The 18483-nt window shown below is 37.7% G+C and overlaps 1 protein-coding gene across 10 annotated transcripts in view; it reads left to right on the top strand.

Moving 5' to 3' along the window:
* NCALD (neurocalcin delta) overlaps positions 1-18483 on the top strand; it is a 389622-nt gene that overhangs the window by 221612 nt on the left and 149527 nt on the right. For 8 of the 10 annotated variants that reach the window (XM_070631912.1, XM_070631914.1, XM_070631916.1 and 5 more), the window contains one exon: positions 8266-8352. The exons of the other annotated variants lie outside the window; for them this stretch is intronic. The gene's annotated coding sequence lies outside the window, so the exon portion shown is untranslated. The remainder of the gene's footprint in view (positions 1-8265; positions 8353-18483) is intronic. 10 annotated transcript variants of the gene reach the window in all.

Genomic DNA, 18483 nt, shown 5'->3' with positions numbered 1-18483 from the left:
AAGAAAGTTATCTTATAAATAAGGGAGAGTAAAAGGATGTAAAGGGAGGTAAGGATTCTAGTTGAACTGGTATAACATTGATAACAATAGACTCTGGCAAGTTTTGTATCTTTAATGTAATATGGGAGGCGACTATTAAAAAAGCTATACAAAGAGATATACTAAGAACACATTATAGATAAATAAAAACAGAATTCTAAAAAATGTTCAAGCATCTACAATAAGGCTGGAAAATGAAAATGAAAGAAAAACTAGAGAACAAACATGAAACAAAAAATGGCAGACTTTAGCCCAAGCATCTCAATAATTATATTAAGTATAAATGGTCTAAATATACAAATTACAAGACAGACTGACACAATGGATTAAAAAAAATGACCCAACTATATGCTATCTACAAGAAATTACCTTCAAATGTAACAATATAGGAGGACAAAAGGAAAAAGATAGGAAAAGATATACCATGCAAACATTAATCAACAGAAAGAAGACATGCCTGTATTAAAATCAGATAAAGAAGACTTCAAAGCAAAGAAAATGACCAGGGACAGAGAGGACATTCCATAATCACAAAAGGGTCAATCCACCAAAAATACATAGCAAAAATACATATTTTGCATGCAAATCCTGAATAGGTGCCAAACAACAGTGCAAAATATGTGAAACAAAAACTGAGATAACTGAAATAATAGACAAATTATTCCACAGTTAGAGTTGGAAACCTCAAGACACCTCTCTCAACAACTGATAGAACAACTAGAATGAAAACGAGCAAGCTTAGAGAAGAACACAACAACACTATCAATCAACCAGATTTAATTTATATTTGTAGGATCCACCCAACAACAGCAGAAAAGACATTCTTTTCAAGCACCACAAAATGTATGCCAAGATAGATCATTAACTGTAAAACAACCTTCAACAAATTTAAAAGAATTGAAATCATATAGAGTGTATTCTCTGACTACAACGGAATCAAACTAGAAATCAATAACAGAAAGATGACAGGAAAACCTGTAAACACTTGGAACTGAAACAACAAATTTCTTAATAATTGGTGGGTCAAAGAGGAAGTCTCAAGGAAATTTTAAAAAATAAATTGAAGTGAATAAAAGTGAAAGTACAACATATCAAAATTTGTGAGACTCAGCAAAAGGTATTCTACGTGGAAAATTTGTAGCACTAAATACTTAGATTAGAAAAGAGCAAAAGTCTCAAATCAATAATCTAAGCTCCCATCTCTGGAAACTAGTTTTTCAAGAAACTAGAAAAAAAGAGCAAAGTGAACCCAAAGCAAGCATAAGGAAGGACACAATAAAGATAAGAGCAGAAATCTATAAAATTGAAAAGAGAAAAACAATAGAGAAAATAGATCAAGCCAAAAACTGATTCTTTGAAAAGATCAAAATGATAAACTTGCAGCAACACTGACAAAGAAAGAGAGAGAAGACACAAATTACCAATGTTTAAAATAAAAAAAGAGGTATCACTGCAGATCTGCAGACGTCAAAAGAATAATAAGGGAATGCTACAAACAGCTCTACACATATTGATTTCACAACTTATATGAAATGGGCCAATTTCCCAAAAAGCACAAACTACCACAGCTCACATAATAAAAAATAGATAATTTGAATAGCCTTATAAGTAAGGGAATTGAATTAGTAATTTAGAAACTTCTAAAACAGAAAATTCCGGGCCCAGGTGGTTTCCCTGGAAAATTCTACCAAATATTTAAAGAATTGCATCAATCCTATTAATCTCTTCCAGAAAATAGAAGAGGGGGAAACACTTCCCAATTCATTTTATGAAGCTAGGCTGATATCAAAACTAGAAAAAGACAGTATAACATAAGAAAACTAGAGGCTAATGATCCTCATGAAAATAAATGCAAAAGTCCTTCACAGAATATTAGCAAATAACATTCAGCAATATATAAAAATAATTATAGACCATGACAAAGTGGGGTTTATTCTAGGATGCAAGGCTTAGTAAATATTTGAAAATCAATCAGTATAGTTTACCACATAAGCAGTCTAAAGAAAAAAATTACAATCATACTAATTGAATGCTAACAGAAAAATCATTTGACAAAATTCAACACCCATTCATGATAAGAAGAAAAAACTCTCATAAAAACAGAAATAGCAGGGAACTTGCTAAAATTGACAAAGATGTGTGTAAAACACCAGCAGCTAACAGCATACTTAATAGCAAAATACTGAATCCTTTCCCCGTAAGATCAAGAGCAAGGCAAGGTTGCGTTCTCTCACCACTCCTATTCAACATAGTACTGAAAGTTCTACACAGAACAATAAAGTAAGAAGAGAAAGTAAAAGGCACACAGATCAGAAAGCAAGAAATAAAATGGCTCCTATTTGCTGATGACATGATAGTCTACTAGAAAAATCCAATGGAATCTACAAAAAACCTCCTAGAACTAATAAGTTAGTTCAGCTAGGTTGCAAGATACAAGATAAACATAGAAAAATCAATTGTATTTCTGTATACTAGCAACGTATACATAGATATTGAAATTAAATATACGGTATCATTTATAATCACTCAAAAACATATGAAATACTTATGTGTAAATCTAACAAAACATACACAGAATTTGTATGCTGAAAAATGCAAAATGCCAATGAAAGAAATCAAAGATCTAAATAAATGAAGAAACATACTATGTTCATGAATTGGAAGATTCAATACAGTAAACATGTTGATTCTCCCCAAATAGATATTCAGGTTTAATGCAATTCTTATAAAAATGCCAGTAAAGATTTCTGTAGATATAGACAACATTATTCTAAAAATTTATATGAAAAGGGAAAAGAACTAGAATGTCTAAAACAGTTTTGAAAAAGAAGAACAAAGTAGGAGGAACCACTCTTCCTGATTTCAAGACTTAATATATAGCCACGATAATCAAGACTGTGTGGAATTAGCAGCAGCGTAGACACACAGATCAATGGAACAGAATAAAGAACTTGGAAATAGCCACATATAGTCAACTGATTTTTGACAAGTATGTAGAAGCAATTCAATGGAGTCTTTCACATTCTTTTCAACAAATGGAGCTGGAGCAAATTGGATATCCATAGGCAAAAAAAGAACCTCAACCTAAAAACCCCACAGCTTATACAATTCAAAATGGATCATAGATTTAAATATAAAACATAAAACTTTTAGAAGAAAACACAGGAGAAAATCTTCAAGACCTATGTCTGCGTGAAGAGTTCTTAAACATGAGACCAAAAGTATGATCTCTAAAAGAAAAAAGTAAATAAGGTGGAATTTATCCAAGATTTATTAAAATGTTTTAAAATAAATTAACAATTTATTAAAATGAATTTATTAAAAATGTTTGCTCTATGAAGGACTCTGTTAAGAGGATGAAAAGACAAGCTATGGACTGAGATAAAAAAGACAGAAAGAAACATTTCACTGAAAAAGATATGTAGATAGCAAATAAGCACATGAAAATGTGTTCAACATCACTAGCTATCAGGGAAATGCAAATGTAGACTGTGATGAGATATTACTATTCAACTATTAGAACAGCCTAAAATAAACAGTGATAATGCCAAATGCTGGCAAGGATGCAGCAAAACTGAATCTCTCATGCACTGCTGGTGGTTAAAATGGTACAGCTACACTGGAAAATAGTTTGGCAGTTTCTGAAAAATGAAACATAAACTTACCATATGACCCAGCGATCACTCTCCTGGGCATTTATCCCAGAGAAAGGAAAATTTATATTCACACAAAACCCATACACAATTTTTCCTAGCAGTTTTATTTGTAATAGCCAAAAACTAGAAACAACCAAAATGTCCTACAATAAGTGAGTGGCTAAACAAACTGTGGTACATTCAAACCATGGAATACGATTCAGCAAGAAAAGGGAAGAAACGATTGATACGTGCAACAACTTGCATGGATCTCAAGGACATTATGCTGAGTGAAAAAAAAAAAACCCCAATATTGAAAGGTCACATACTATATAGTTCCATTTATTAATATTCTAGAAATTACAAAAGTATAAAGATAGAGAACACATTAGTGGTTTCCAGGGATAAAGGATGGGAGCAGAAGGGATGAGTGTGTATAAAATGGTAATAGAATGGAGTTCTGTGTGGTGATAAATAGTTCTATATCTTCATAGCAGTGCAGTTACATGAATCTTCACATGTGGTAAAATGACTTATAACTGTAAAAAATGTATTACATATGGGTCTACCTAAACAAAAATATTGTTCAGATTTGGTATTCTTGGACTTTATTTATAAAATAGTCATCATCTCTATGTAGTTACCTGATAACTTTTTTCCATTCGTTATGTTTAAAAGGTCCACCCCAGTTGTTGCATGTAGCTGTGATTTATTGATTTTCCCTGTTGTCAAATATTTTGTTGCATGAATATAACTTCTATTTGCTCTCCTGTTGGTGGACATTTGTCTTAAATATAGCTTTATGCTGTTTTGAATGAAGCTGTTATAAACATTTTGTGCATGTGTCCCAGTGCAGACATACAAGAGTTTCTCAAGAGAATATACGTAGGAGTGGATTTGCTCTGTGGGAGGGCGTGTGAACATTCAACTTCATAAGATAAGGTTAAATTGTGCCCAAGTGCTTCTATCAATTTATACTCCCACCATCAGCTCAATTTGCATTTTCCTGATTACAAATGAGGTTGCTCATCTTTTCACATGTTCATTCACCATTTGCATCTTTCTCCTCTCTGACAGTGTGTCAGATCTATTGCTCATTTTTCTATTGTGTTGTCTTTTTCTGACTGATTTGTAACATTTCTTTATATAATCTGTTTTTTTGTTGATTTTACATGTTGCAAACTTCTTTCAGATATTGGCATGTCTTTTGCTTTCTTCATTGTACCTTTTGATAAACAGAAGGTCTTAATATTACAGTAGGCAAATGATTGATCTTTCCTTTTGTGATTAGCACTTTTGTGGTTTAAGAACTCCTTTCCCAGTTGGAGGTCAGAAATATTTTCTTCTACAAGTTTTAACATTTTGCTTTTCACAACTAAATCTTTAATCCCTCTGGAATTAATCTTTGTGGATGACTCCTCTTTGACTTTTAGCTCAGTAAATTATTCCAACTTTCATGAGAGCTCTTGTCTTTTAATTCCAACTTCCCTGCCATGTCTGGCTCTGGTGCCTGCTTTTCTCTTCAAAATGTGTTTTCTGCCTTTTGGTATGCCTTGTAATTTTTCTTGATAGCCAGACATGATGTACCAGGTAAAAGGAACTGCTGTAAATAGATCTTCAGTAATACAGTGATGAGTTTTCAGGGAGAAGAAGCGTTCTATGCTATCCTATCCTATCCTACCGTATGATTAGGTCTCAGTCTTTTAGTGAGCCTATGCCTCTGGACTGTGAACTTCACAAGTGTTTTTCAGTTTTTTTCTCCCCCTCTTAGGTGGGACAGAATGGCTAGAGCGGGCTGTGGTTGAGTATATCCCTTCTCCCACAGTGGAAACCCAGGCGAGACTGGGGTTGAGTATTTCCCTTCCCCAGGTCAGTTAGGCTCTGATAATACTCCAGCAGGTTAGGCTCTGGTTAACTAGTTTACCCTGGGCAGGCTTTGTTAGAACAGAGTGCTCTGGCATATTTCAAAGTGGCTCCTTTTCCCCTCCCCCTTCCAGAAACCCAAGGGGATTTGTCTCTGATATTTACCGTGGGAATCTGGTAGAGCTCCTGGAAGTAAATATCACAGTACTGTGAGGGTCCCCCGTGACTGAATCACCCTGGAGTTTTTAATTCTCAGAGTTGTCCCCACGGAGACTCCAGCAATTCATCAATTACAGTTCAGGTTTCCCTACCCGCGCACTGCTTCCCATGGCTTCCTGTATTCTCCTGTTGGGCTCTCCAATCTTGGGGGAAGCGGTTTACAAATCCAAGGAGGGTTATTGATTTCTACTTGTTGTTAGGATAAAGTGGTGCCTTCCAAGCTCCTTGTCTGCGGAACTAGACACCAGAAGTCCTCTGTGGTCTTTTAACAAGTGAGTGAATAAGAAAGTCCAGGAAGAAAACTTCTCCATGGCGAAATTTGGAAAGATGGCTAATTCTCCCTCAGGCAGCCTTGAGAGAAGTTTTGGTCATATGACCTAGGTTTCCTTTGTGTCATCAAGGCATTCCTGCATTAGCAATTTTGCAAGTGCTTGAGTGTCATATATTAAAAAGCTAAAGAAACCAAAACAAAAGCAATGAATTCCCTCTCACCATTTGAACTACGGCTCATATCATTTAAATGAGCTATTTGTTGAGAAAGAAAGCATAAATTTAAAATACCTGTTTGTACAGTATCCAAAGTATGGATTCTGCTTTTGGAGAGACAATGCCATTTATTGGAAATATTGCTGGACAGGGAGTCAAGAGACCTGGGGTTAAGCCTTGGTCTGTCATTACCTGGTTGTGAAACCTCTTTGTATCAGGAGTATGTTCAGCTGTGTGTAACAAGAACCTTTCTACAGTGGCTATACCAAATGGAGTTTATATTTTCTCAGTAACAGCTCAGGAACAGACAAACCAGGCCCAGTGTAGTGGCTCCTCCTTTCAATTTAGTCTTCACAGCATGTGGCTTTTGTCTTCATGCTCATCACTTCATGACTGCAAGATATGGCTCTACCTCTGGCATTATATCAGTATTTCAGGCATGGAGAAGAGTCAGGGAAAAGAGCACAAAGCGAATGCCACAGCCCTTTTAAAGAGCTTTTCCATGAGCCCTACATAATAACTTCAGCTCACGTTGTCAGAGCCAAAACTCTTTCCACCTGCCCATCCTTAGCTGTAGTTTAACAGGGCAAATCGCTGCCTGAATAAGTTGAGATTGTGTAAGAAAAAGGGCTAGACTGGAAATGGGATGGGTAACCAGCAGTGTCTGCCCCACTCTCTGAGCATCCAGTGGGAATGCCTGCCTCCATGGCAGGATTGTTTGGATGACAAAATGGAAGCTCAAATGCAAGAACACTTCATACACTATAAAATACATTTCATAAACAAATGGGAGATATTCTGACTCACTTTCTCAGAGAGCAAATCTAATGTTAATAGAAAGTCTGATTAAATGTAGAGCCTTGGATAATGAATATTTGTTGAATTTCAGCCCATTCCCTTTCAGACATCTTCAGATAACCCAAGAACTAGCATTTTCATGTGTATACATCCTCAAATACCAGTCTTCAGATTCAGATTTTTGTCCGACATTGTTGTAGTGGGCATATGTTGATTTTCTCCCCAATGTCCCTTTCCCCCTTTTCCCTTCCTCTCAGTATGCTGAAGGTCTTTCCATATGATTTTTGTTGGAATGATCCTACCCTCACCTCCAGGGATAAGCCTTGATTCGTTTAAAGCCATTCAACAAAATATAGTGACTGATTCAGCGATGGGTAGTCTGAGTGGCCTCAGAACCCGGAACTACCAGCATGCTAACACTATCCTCCTGGAAGATGGATGTGTGGTCTTGAACTGCTGTGGCTATTACTTTTTGCAACATGAGGGGAGGCAGCCTGACGGTGAAGTCAGTCTACAGAGAACACCCTTGCCAAGAGAATTGCAGAGAATCAAATGATATAGTAAACCTCTGGTTTCCAAAAACCATCCTACCTCTGGGGTGTTTTTCCCCCCAGATCAATGAACCAAAATATTTCCTCGTTTTGTTATTTATTTGTATAAGTGAGTTTGAGTTGGGTTATCTGTTATTTGTAACCGAAAGATTCCTAAATGATAGTTTCTATACTTATTTCAGGAAAAAATTATATATATTATTTTAATGTTATTTTAAATAATGTATATATTTAAAATATATTACTCAATGTATTATATATTATGTATGTATGTACATATATATGTTTATATATACGTGAGTTTATTCTGAAGTTTACAGTCCTTCCAGGATTAAGGCCATAAGGCTTGAATTTACTAAGAATGCTTGTTTCTTCCTATAACTAATTGCTTGCATAGCGCCTGTCTAAAGGATTCTGGATGGTGAAGTGCTAGGACCTGAGTCCTGCTCTTTTAGGGACTGTACCTATCACCCCTGCTGTATAAGACTCACCCCTGAGAGCTTTGAGCCAAAGACCAGTTAGGCTGAGACGTGTCAGTGTTCTTGTAGGTGTGTTTCCTGTTTCCTGTTTGCAAAAGCAACCTCAGAAGAAATACAAGTAACAGCCTTACATGAACTGCTTACTGAGCTGTCAAATGTTCAAGTAAAATAGTCATTAATTATGAGTGATCTCAGTTGCAGGGCCATTGAACTGCTGGTGATCAAATCTGTCGTGATCCCGTGGAGAGCTCTGAGGTCCGAGGTGCTGTGTGACTGCATATTGTAAGTTACTTTTTTAACCTCTCAGAATGCCTGGGTTTTAAATTGTGTAAATTATGATTCAGAATGCAAAGATGTTTCACCCTAGTTAGGTTGTTTTGTGTTTATATGTTTTGGTATTTGGGAAACAAAAAATGCTAGCTTATGTCCGTCATTAAAGCTTTGCTGTGGGGTATACCTTTCCGTTTTTAACTCTTTACTTGAATTTGTATGTTACTGAGAAAAAAAACTATGCACCCATTCTAATTAAAAAAAAAATCTATTCTCTTTTATGGTGACTCTGATTAAATGGAAACCTTATTTAAGTATAAAAGATTTACTTATAAAAAACTAAAAAACTAGAAGTTACAATGAAGTAAAAACCTGACTTGCTTCCTGGAAAAAAAGGTAATGCATACATGCTCCTCCTTACTTTCTGAATCTACCCTTTTGGTATGGAAAATTGAGAAGGATGTTGTGCTGCAAGTAGATGGGATATTGTCTAATTCAGAAAAGATCCTTTTGAAATTTTATTATAGTATAATTAGGCAGCAGCAGCCACAATACTGAATTTCCTGTTGAGATAGGAACATTATTACTTTCCTAATTTGTTGATGTGGGTCTCGAAAGTCAGCTCATCGAATATTTAGGAAACTGGCTTTTCAGGAAGGAAAATCTATGGGTATATGAATTTCTTGGAAATTTTTCAAAATATGCTAATGGCCCACATGAGAGCCAGCCAAGATTTAGGTAAGGTCATGTGGCTTAGGCCCCAGTAATAGATTTTGTGGCTGTTTGTAAACAAGGCATGAATATTAATCTAATATGTACTTGGCCAAATGATTTTGTATGAGGAATAAACGGCAAAGATAAAATCAATGTGAGCAAGAACAGAACCTTCTTTTGTATTTCGCTGATATTGCAGGGAAGGAAGGGAGACATATTGATGTGAAATGAAACTCAAATACACTTAGCTTTCTTTTATCCCACTTTCTTTATCCCCATTAAGTATTTATGGTTTAATTAAGTATTAGATGAGTAACATGGCTCATCTGGATGTCACAAGAAAGTGAAAGTAAAAAATCTTCATTCCAAATTTGGTAGGCCAGTGCTTCAAATGAGATCTATAGAATGCTAATAGCTTATTTGAAGTCATGCTAAACAAAATCTCATGTGGTTTTTTTCCCTCTCATGACTTTGAGAATTAAGCCTCAGCCCCAGTGCATTTCTCCTGGAAGCCAGGATGGAGCTGTTCGTTCACGTTGGTCGTGGTCAGGCAGCCTGAGAGGCTCTTTCTTCTTGTGATACTCTGGTTGAACCACTTATGGATTTCACAACCCTAAACATGATTGTGGCCATTGGATTAGTTCCTCGAATCTTTCTGACATCAAACTAAAGAATAATAGGAAAATGTGTATTCTTGCCTAAAGACAGTGAATCATGAGCTTGATTCAACCTAAGAACCTTTCCCCTTGACGTGGAGGTGTAGAGAAGCAATATATCTGCTAGTGGCTTCTGGTCCTTTCTGCCCCTCCTCAGGCATCCAGGTCTCTCTTCGGTGGCTGTGGTCTCAGGGACAGGGCATGCCTCACTGTAGACTCCCTTCTCAAGTAAGCCCCAGATATGCTCTATTTCATCTCTGGTTTATGTGGAGCAAGGAGAGGCTGCAGGAGTTCAAGCTGCAGATTTGAGGCATCTGCCAGACCTAAAGGGAGACAATTTGGAAGAGAAATCGACAGAAACACTCTGAGGCAGTAAGGGAGCCACTCCCTGCTTGACTACTGTTGGCTCAGAAGAGGAGTGGACAAGGCAGGGATGAGGATGACCTCTATAACTGAGGCTAAACTGCCTAACTGGGCCTAAAGGATGGCCTAAGTTAGCAAATACTGCCCCAATTTCCTGGGCTTTCTGGAATTTTGTTCAAGAATTCCAGACATTCTAGTAAAAATTGCCTGTCGACAGAGATCCTGATAAGAAGAGATAGGGAAGATATATGTAAAGAAATTATTTTAAAGTGAAGTATATGGATAGACTCTAGGTTTACAACTATTTCTGATTTCCTGTTGTCTGGGTGTCTCTCTTTAGCTCCCTTAGGCTAGAATCATTTTGTCTGGATCCCCAAGAAATCCATACTCTTCCCCAAGGCTTCCTATGTGACTAGCTTCTTAGTTATGTGATGTTACATAGAATTATATTTTTGTACAGTTTTCTGTACTAGAAACCTCTTTCCTACTCCTCTTAAAAAAAAAAAAAAAATACCCTTTTAATCCTCTTAGCCCAGGTGCTCACTACTCTTTATTTTCAATGTCCCATAAATTTCCTTCTATCAAAAAACACTATTTTGTCAACAGAATATCTTTCATTCAGGAAGAGTAATGGGGAGAGATTATCTCAGAGGCTGAGAGTACAAGATACCAAATATCTAGGGGATAGTTAAAGTATGCTTCCAGATGTTTTCAAATAGAGACAAATACTGTTCATCCAAATAATCGATTCCCTGACAACCATTTTCCACCCAGTCATGTTCTTAATGCCAAAACAGCTAGTAAACTCAGTGAAACAAATAAGCAAATTGCTTTTTTATTAGTATGTAGGAAAAAGAATAGAAAGAGCAGTTGATTTCTCAGCAATTTTGCAACAAGTTCAGTGTCATGTAGACTTAGGAGAATGTAGTTTGCAGTAGCTAAACGATGATTTTAGTTAACCAAAAAGTGTTGATTAAGCATATTTACCTTGAGCCCTAGGGCAGAATGATATGGTATAACATGGACTCATACATTTGGTAACAGATCTTGCTCCTAGAAACATAATTCATTCAGTAAATATTTATTGAGCATTTGCTGTATGACAGGCATTGTGCTAAATCATGGGGATATTAATGGGGAACAAGGCAGGTATGGTTTCTGCCTTCAGTTGAGTGGTGTGGGGTGGAGGAAATGGTAATCAAATAATTACACAAGTAGATTTTACAAATGCAATCATTACTGTGATGGAGAAAAAGAAAACACAGGAAACTGAGACTATAAAATACAGGCACTACATCTAGCCTAAGTAGTGATCAGGGAAGACCTCCCTGAAGAAATCTGAAGGGGCTAGGATCAGGGAGGAGAGTGTTCTAGGCAAGAACATGCGCAGGGAACATGGAGCTTACCAGGAACTGGACCAAGGCCAGTGTTGCTGGAGAGCAAGGGAGGCATGGTGCAAGGGAAACCCGGAAAGGTGGCGGGGGCCGCTCATGAAAGACTTAGTAGAGAGAGAATGAATGAATGGACATGAGTAGTTTATAACATGGAGTGAGTCCTGTTGTCTCCTGTCATTGGTGTGAAAATAACATGAGGTTTTACCTGTGTAATGACTCTGCTATTTGGGAGGAGGTATTCATTTATTCATTCATTCATTCACTCATTCAACCAATAAACACAAGACAAAATCTCTGTTCGCATAGATCTTAAATCCTAGTGGAACAAGCAGATAATATGCTAGTAGGCAAATATATAGGTTTTATAGTGAGATTTTGTTTATGAATAAGTGGTGTGAGTGGTCTTTATGTGGAATTTTAAAAATAATTTCAAGTATTTATTGTATTGCATCTAAGTATGGTTATTCCTCTGTTTAGTCAAATAAAGCTAAATGCCCTAGCAGCACTAAGATGCTCAGCACAGGTGTTCTTCATAGTACTCAATACACAGTCAAAGACTTTGGAGAAATCCTAAGAGAGGAAAAGAAGCAAGGGAAGCTGTGAGATTTGTGTTCTTGTTTCTGAGGAGCTAGTGATTTCACTGCACACTCTGCCCCTGACCACTTCTTCCTGGAGTGGTGAAGAGGAGACAAGGAGAGCAATAAAAGACTTAAATGAAAATAACAGAGGCTAACACTGATCGAGAAGGATCTAAGAGGGAGAGTATTTCAGAGTGTTTCCATTTCTTTTTGCATAAAGAACTTAATACATATATCTTATGATACACTTAACATACTTTATAGATTTTGCACATTTACTATCTCTAAAAAAGGTTCACATCTTACAATCAAAGTAGACATTTAAGGAAACATATTCTTTTCCACATTTCCAAAACTGTTATTCAATTGATGGTGTATCTTAAAATCATCAGTGACTTACAACTCAGAAAATAATACATATCTGGAACCTTGTTTGAGTTTTCAGTCATGCCTGCGTTTTCTGAAGGTGTCCTGAAGGTTTCCTGATGGCAATGTTTGCATATCTGCATATAAAGTATTACCATCAATGGAATTAAACCAGGGCACCTCTGAGGGTCACCTTCAGGTCTTGCTTGCAAAAATCAGAGGGTAGTTCATTATATCAAAGGGAGGCATAGTGTCTGTTTTAATCTTCAGGAACTTCCTTGTTTCTGATTTTCAAATTGCATGAATCAAAGTGATTTTTTCTATATATGCCAAGAGGAATAATGGAAATGTTGTTAGGGTTTCTCAACAGCACTGTTGACGTTTTGGACCAGATCATTCTGTTGTGGGGGGCTATCCTATGCAGTGTAGCATGTTTAGCAGCATCCTGGTACCAGTAGTATCCTCCCAGTCATGACAACCATCTCTAGCCATTGCCAGATGTCTCCTGGGAGGAGCAAACTCACTCTCAATTGAGAACCACTGCTTTAGTCTATCAAAATCAGTGACTCACAATGCCATGTTTTAGCTTTGTATTGTATTGCAAACATGTCCAATTCTGAATGGATAGCTTTCAACTTAACAAGATGGTATCTTTATAATTCTATAGCTCTTACATCATAATTAAAAATATTATGAAACCACAATTAGAAGACTAAATAAATAGATTTTTACTCAGCTAAACGTATGAAATCCTGACATGTAATAAGTTTTTCTGTGGAGAAGAGGGTATACACTTTGAGAACCTTGTAAAACCTTATAAAATTTTACCCTCAAAGTTTGCAACTTACTTAGTGGCTCAATTATTTTTTAAAGATACATTTATGGGAATCTTCATGCCACAAAGACTCCAACTTGGTCAGCTGCAAGAATTATAGCCTTTTGGTGACACATAGAAATTTAAATGAGGCCCATTTAATGAGTTCAATTCTAGTTTTATAGAAAACCAAGAAGAACAGAGAGAAAAAAGTGCCACTCTTGTGTCCTTTGGTGATGGTACTTGACATTTTAGTGTAAATTATTACAATAATATATTGGTTTAATGTTCCCTTGATATCTGTAGTTTAATTAAAGTTTCTGAAAACAAGAGGAATCTGTGTTCTTTCTGTTAAGCTAAGAAATGGCCTTCCAAAATCACTTTAATTGTACGTGGTTAGATCTTCTAAAGTGGCATTGTACTATGCTATAGCGCATGGGGAGACTTAAGATTGCATACATTTACTTAGACGTGTGACTAATATATGACACCATTAAGAAAACTATTTTTTAAAATTCCTTTTTACTGTTATTATTTACTTCACCTAAAGGCCTCCTGCCTCAAAGTATTGCATATAGTTCGAATTAGACCAATACTATTTTGTAAAATGGAGCTTGCTTTCTTGTTACTATCATGTTCAGGAATAAGAAGTTTCAATTGTCTCAAAAATAAAGTTCTAATTCTTTTCATGGCACCCAACTAACTAACTGGCTGCTTTTGGCCTTTGCAAGTTTATCTACTTTACCTCCATTTTGCCCCTGTCCCCATATCACCCTCCGGCTGCAATGAACTAGGTGGCTTGAGGCATCCTTGCACTTTTCTGCCTTCATAGCTCTTCTCATGCTGCGATCTCTACCCCTCAAATTCCAATGCATGGCTGAGAATCACTTCTTCAATGAAACTTTCCCAAATTTTCTCAGTTGGAATTAAACTCTCTCTCTTTCCTATAAAGTTTGGAAAGCACTAGACTAGGGCTTCTCGAACTATCTATGGGAAGGACTAGTTTTCTGATTTTTGAGGGGTTTTTTTTGAGGAAGATTAGCCCTGAGCTAACTACTGCCAGTCCTTCTCTTTAGCTGAGGAAGACTGGCCCTGAGCTAACATCCATGCCCATCTTCCTCTACTTTATACGTGGGACGCCAGCATGGCTTTTGCCAAGCGGTGCCATGTCTGCACCCGGGATCCGAACCGGCGAACCCCGGGCCGCTGAGAAGCAGAATGTGCGCACTTAATCGCTGCGCCACCAGGCTGGCCCTTTTTTTTAAATTTTCCGTTTGTCACAGGCCGATATGTGTCCTCTTGTCCATGACCAGAACTTGGACCCTGTCACATGAAATTCACTATTCGAGTTCAGCAATATCCAAACTGGTCCATACCCCATTCAACAAGATGAGTCCACTTGATCACACATTCCATTTGATCACACATTTGGATGTTGCAGCAATGTCCAACTGCTGTAAAAATGTCTAAACAATTACTTGCAAAATCTGTACTGTCCTGTTGCAGCCTGATAAGAAATTGTTTGAGGTGGCACTGGTCCGCAGACCACACTTTAAGTAACGCTGCCCTGGACTATAAGCTCCATGAGGACAGGGCCTAGGTCTGCTTTTTTCATCATTATAATTCCAGCACCTGGCATTGCCTGTTACATAGTAAACACACTGATTACATTTAGAAGTATCACACCATAGATAATAGCACCTGTCTCCAAAGTCGCGTGGATCAGATCTTGATCACTTTTTAGCACCTACAGGGTTACCACGCCTTACCTCTATCAGAAAGTAAGAATTAATGAGACTATCAGGCTGATTTATTTTAAAAATACATGCTCTTTAGTATGAAATCTACTGAAACAAAACATACCTCCAGCCTGCTAGTGCTGGTATGGCTGTTATAAATGAAGACCACTTGATCAATAATTTAATTTTCTTTCACTAGAAAGTTGCAAAAACTCACTGCATTCAATTCGTTTAAGTAAAATAAAGGGAGCTTAAAAGAAATCTAAAACACTTAGTCTGTTAAATAGCAATACTGAGAAATTTTCAGAGAGAAATGTATTCCTAGTAGAAAAAAAACACAACCCAAAAAAACAAAACTACATTTAAAACCAAAGTGGATTTCTTTTTGCAGCTCACAGAAATACAGTGGAACTCTTAAGCAGTCCAAAATTGTATTTTTGAAAATGAGAACCACATGGAGTTAGTTTAACATCTATCACTGTAATTTCTACTGGGAAAAACACCTGGGAAATGAGTAACATTTTTGTAATTTAAAATGTAAAAGTTTCAAAATACATTACTTGGCAATGCTATCTGAACACAGATTTCTAACTTTCAGTAGTTCAAGAGTGTCTTTCTAAAGTGGTAAGAAGTAGTTGCTGTTGAGTGTCCATATTTTTCATCGAATATTTCATTATATTAAAGTTAACAGCCAAGAAAAACAAGGACGTTTACTATATGTTTTTCCCACCCTTGTCAGCCACTTACTTGTCCGTGGAACATCAGTTATTTCTGGGAAACATACAGCATATGACCATACCATAATTAGTTACAGTTTGATGTTATAGGAATTCGAATTTTGGCAATTTCTAGCTCTATTACATCAGTGGCTTCCTCTGAAATAGAAGCAAACACAGATCCTAAGGGTGCATTCTGGACTTAGCTTTTTCCTCCTTTACAAACTGTGGAATTTGCTTGTTTTGACTGAAGACTCTTGCGAACACTTTTCTAGCTCTGCCGCAGAAGAAGGCACTGTTCTAAGCGCTTTACATATGTCAACTTAGTCATTGCAATAACAGGTCAGAAAACAGAGGCGTGAAGACATTGATTTGCCCACAGTCCCTTCAATGGGAAAACGTGTAGTTGAGATTCTGTGCTCTAGCTTTTGTACAGTAACGTCTTTTGTGCAGCATTGCTCCTCGAAGTAGATGATAAGTTCCAGAATTCCACTGGGCGAATCCTGCTGAAGAGGTTATTTTCTTGCAGACTATTTCTACGTAATATTTACTTAGTAGCTGAGAAATGCTGAGTAACTGGGGAATACTGGATAACTATGAATCGTGGGTAACTGGGAATTCTGGGTAACCAAAGAATACTGGGTTTTCCAGAATTCTGGGTAACCAGAGACTGCTGGGTAATCAAAAATTCTGGTAACCAGGGAATGCTGGGCAAGTGGGGGAAAGGGGCACAAAGCCATTAGTTGTCATTGGCGGCTCACTCTGAGCAACTTTCTGGCATCTGTAAACCAAAGAGTTGTTGTTATCAATGCAAGATCTGAAACTGGCCTGCAGAGTCGGTCACCCTCACACAGAATCCCCAAAAGCAGCATTATCTTTGAATCAGAAGGATGAATATTTGTAGAACCGTTTTACTCCAAATCTTTAGGTATATTTAAAATTCACAACTTTCTGGCATTTGCTACATACACATATACAATGGCAGAGAGGAGACATGAAAAGAATGTACACTTATTTAGTAATTTTTTAAGGTGAAGACACTGTGGAGGAGTGGGTTAGCAGAAAACCCTTAGACTTCCCAACAGGACAGTTACCACTGAGTTCTAATACACATTTCAGCCAGGGGACAAAGGATAATCACTTTTGCTTCATGCTGGAAGCCGTGGTTGCTGAGGCTGATTATTCACAGAAGTAAGGCAAAGCATCTCATCAATCTCAAAATAGTTTGTCCCATCCTGTGTTACTAAGGGAGTTATTAAGGACTGAAAATGCAACATTGCTTAGCGACATTCATCATAGTATTTACTCTTTTGAGCAGGAGCAGCAGCAACTAGTATGTCTCACACATGTGCTGGCAGGTATTTTCATTTTCCTTTTTAACTAACATTGCTTGCATCCATTGTCATGTATTAAGCTGCGGCTTGGTGGGGTGGGTTTAGGTATGCTCCCTTAAGGACAGAGGTCAGCCCTGAAAGCTGGCATTAGCCCAATCTAGAACAAAAGGAAATTAGGCTGCAGGTAAGATAAAGTAGCAAAAGATTCCCACAACTCTAATGTTCTATATAAGGCTTCTAATTTTTACTGCTGGCAAGTATGTGATGGTGGTGATGTCACCCCTGTGAGATGTGGGAACTTGCTGTAATGCTCTTCAGACTTTTGTTGGCTCTCGTCTTTTGGGCACTAACTAGAGTTCATAATAACCCAAAGCAAACATAATCCCTATTTCCTCCTAATGAAAAGGTAGCACTTTCACTAATAACAGTGCTAGCACGCCCCAGTTCTTTACACTTCACCATGTGTGTTGGAGAACCAGTTGGCATCTGGGGAGAATTTGATCTGGACGGACTTCTATTCAAGTCCTCCTTTCTTCTTCAGGTTAGAACAGTAACTATACATCTGGGAATCCTGGCATTCTTCTACTCTCTTCCCTTTCTTTGCCTCCACAGTCATCCTAGCTTGGTCTCTTAAATCCTGGCGTTTTAACTGGACTGCTGCTCTGATGAAGAGCGAGAAATCCCAGGGGCTGGGGCCATCTTGCAGGGGAGACTGTCTTTAAAGAGTCTTGAACAATTGTGGGAGGAAACAGGGGACAACTTTCCTGAGTGAGAGCAATGGGGAAAGAATCAGTTCACTGCTAGAACAGAGGCAGCCATTTATCCTGGAGCTGAAATGTTCGGCTTGGGATTGTCACCCGATGATTGATGTCCATTCAATCCTAAGACATGTGGAGGAGCTTTTGGGATTTGAATTAGTGAGCAGATTGTTCAATTCTTTGTCCCTCCTGAGGATGGTCCTGAAATGTGTATGTCTTCTTCCTGTAGATTCAGTTTTCAGGGCTTCCAACATCTTTGGTTTTGCTTGTCCTTTGGTGTGTCCTAGAATCACTAATTAATTATGGACACAGTTCCCTCTGTGCAATTGCTAATTGAATGTTTTGGAAAATTGCTCCATGCTGGCTTAGATAATGAGGAGAGAAGTAAAAAGCTGAGAGGTGCTGGGAAAGATAGAGTGACCATGACCATTGGAAATCCAGCAAATACCACCCAAGATTTCTGTTACCCCGGTTACCAGGGGAGACAGAGCCCTGGAAAAGAGGGGTTGGAAAAAAAATACTCACAGTGGAGTAAAGAAGAGGACAGGGTCAACAAGAGGGTCCATTGTTGAGAAGAACATTTTCATGGAAGGAAATCCTGTTTGAAGGCCGTATTGGGTGGGCAGCCCTAGCCAGCTGGTGCCTCCTGTTGGGGAGGAGGGTTCTCTGAAAGCAGAGGGAAGGCCAGGACTTTGGAGTCTGACATACTGA

This window comes from Equus przewalskii, chromosome 8 (genome assembly GCF_037783145.1).
Source record: "Equus przewalskii isolate Varuska chromosome 8, EquPr2, whole genome shotgun sequence".
Lineage (NCBI taxonomy): Eukaryota > Metazoa > Chordata > Mammalia > Perissodactyla > Equidae > Equus > Equus przewalskii.
Note: the sequence above shows the minus strand (reverse complement) of the source record. Positions and strands in the feature narration are given on the sequence as shown.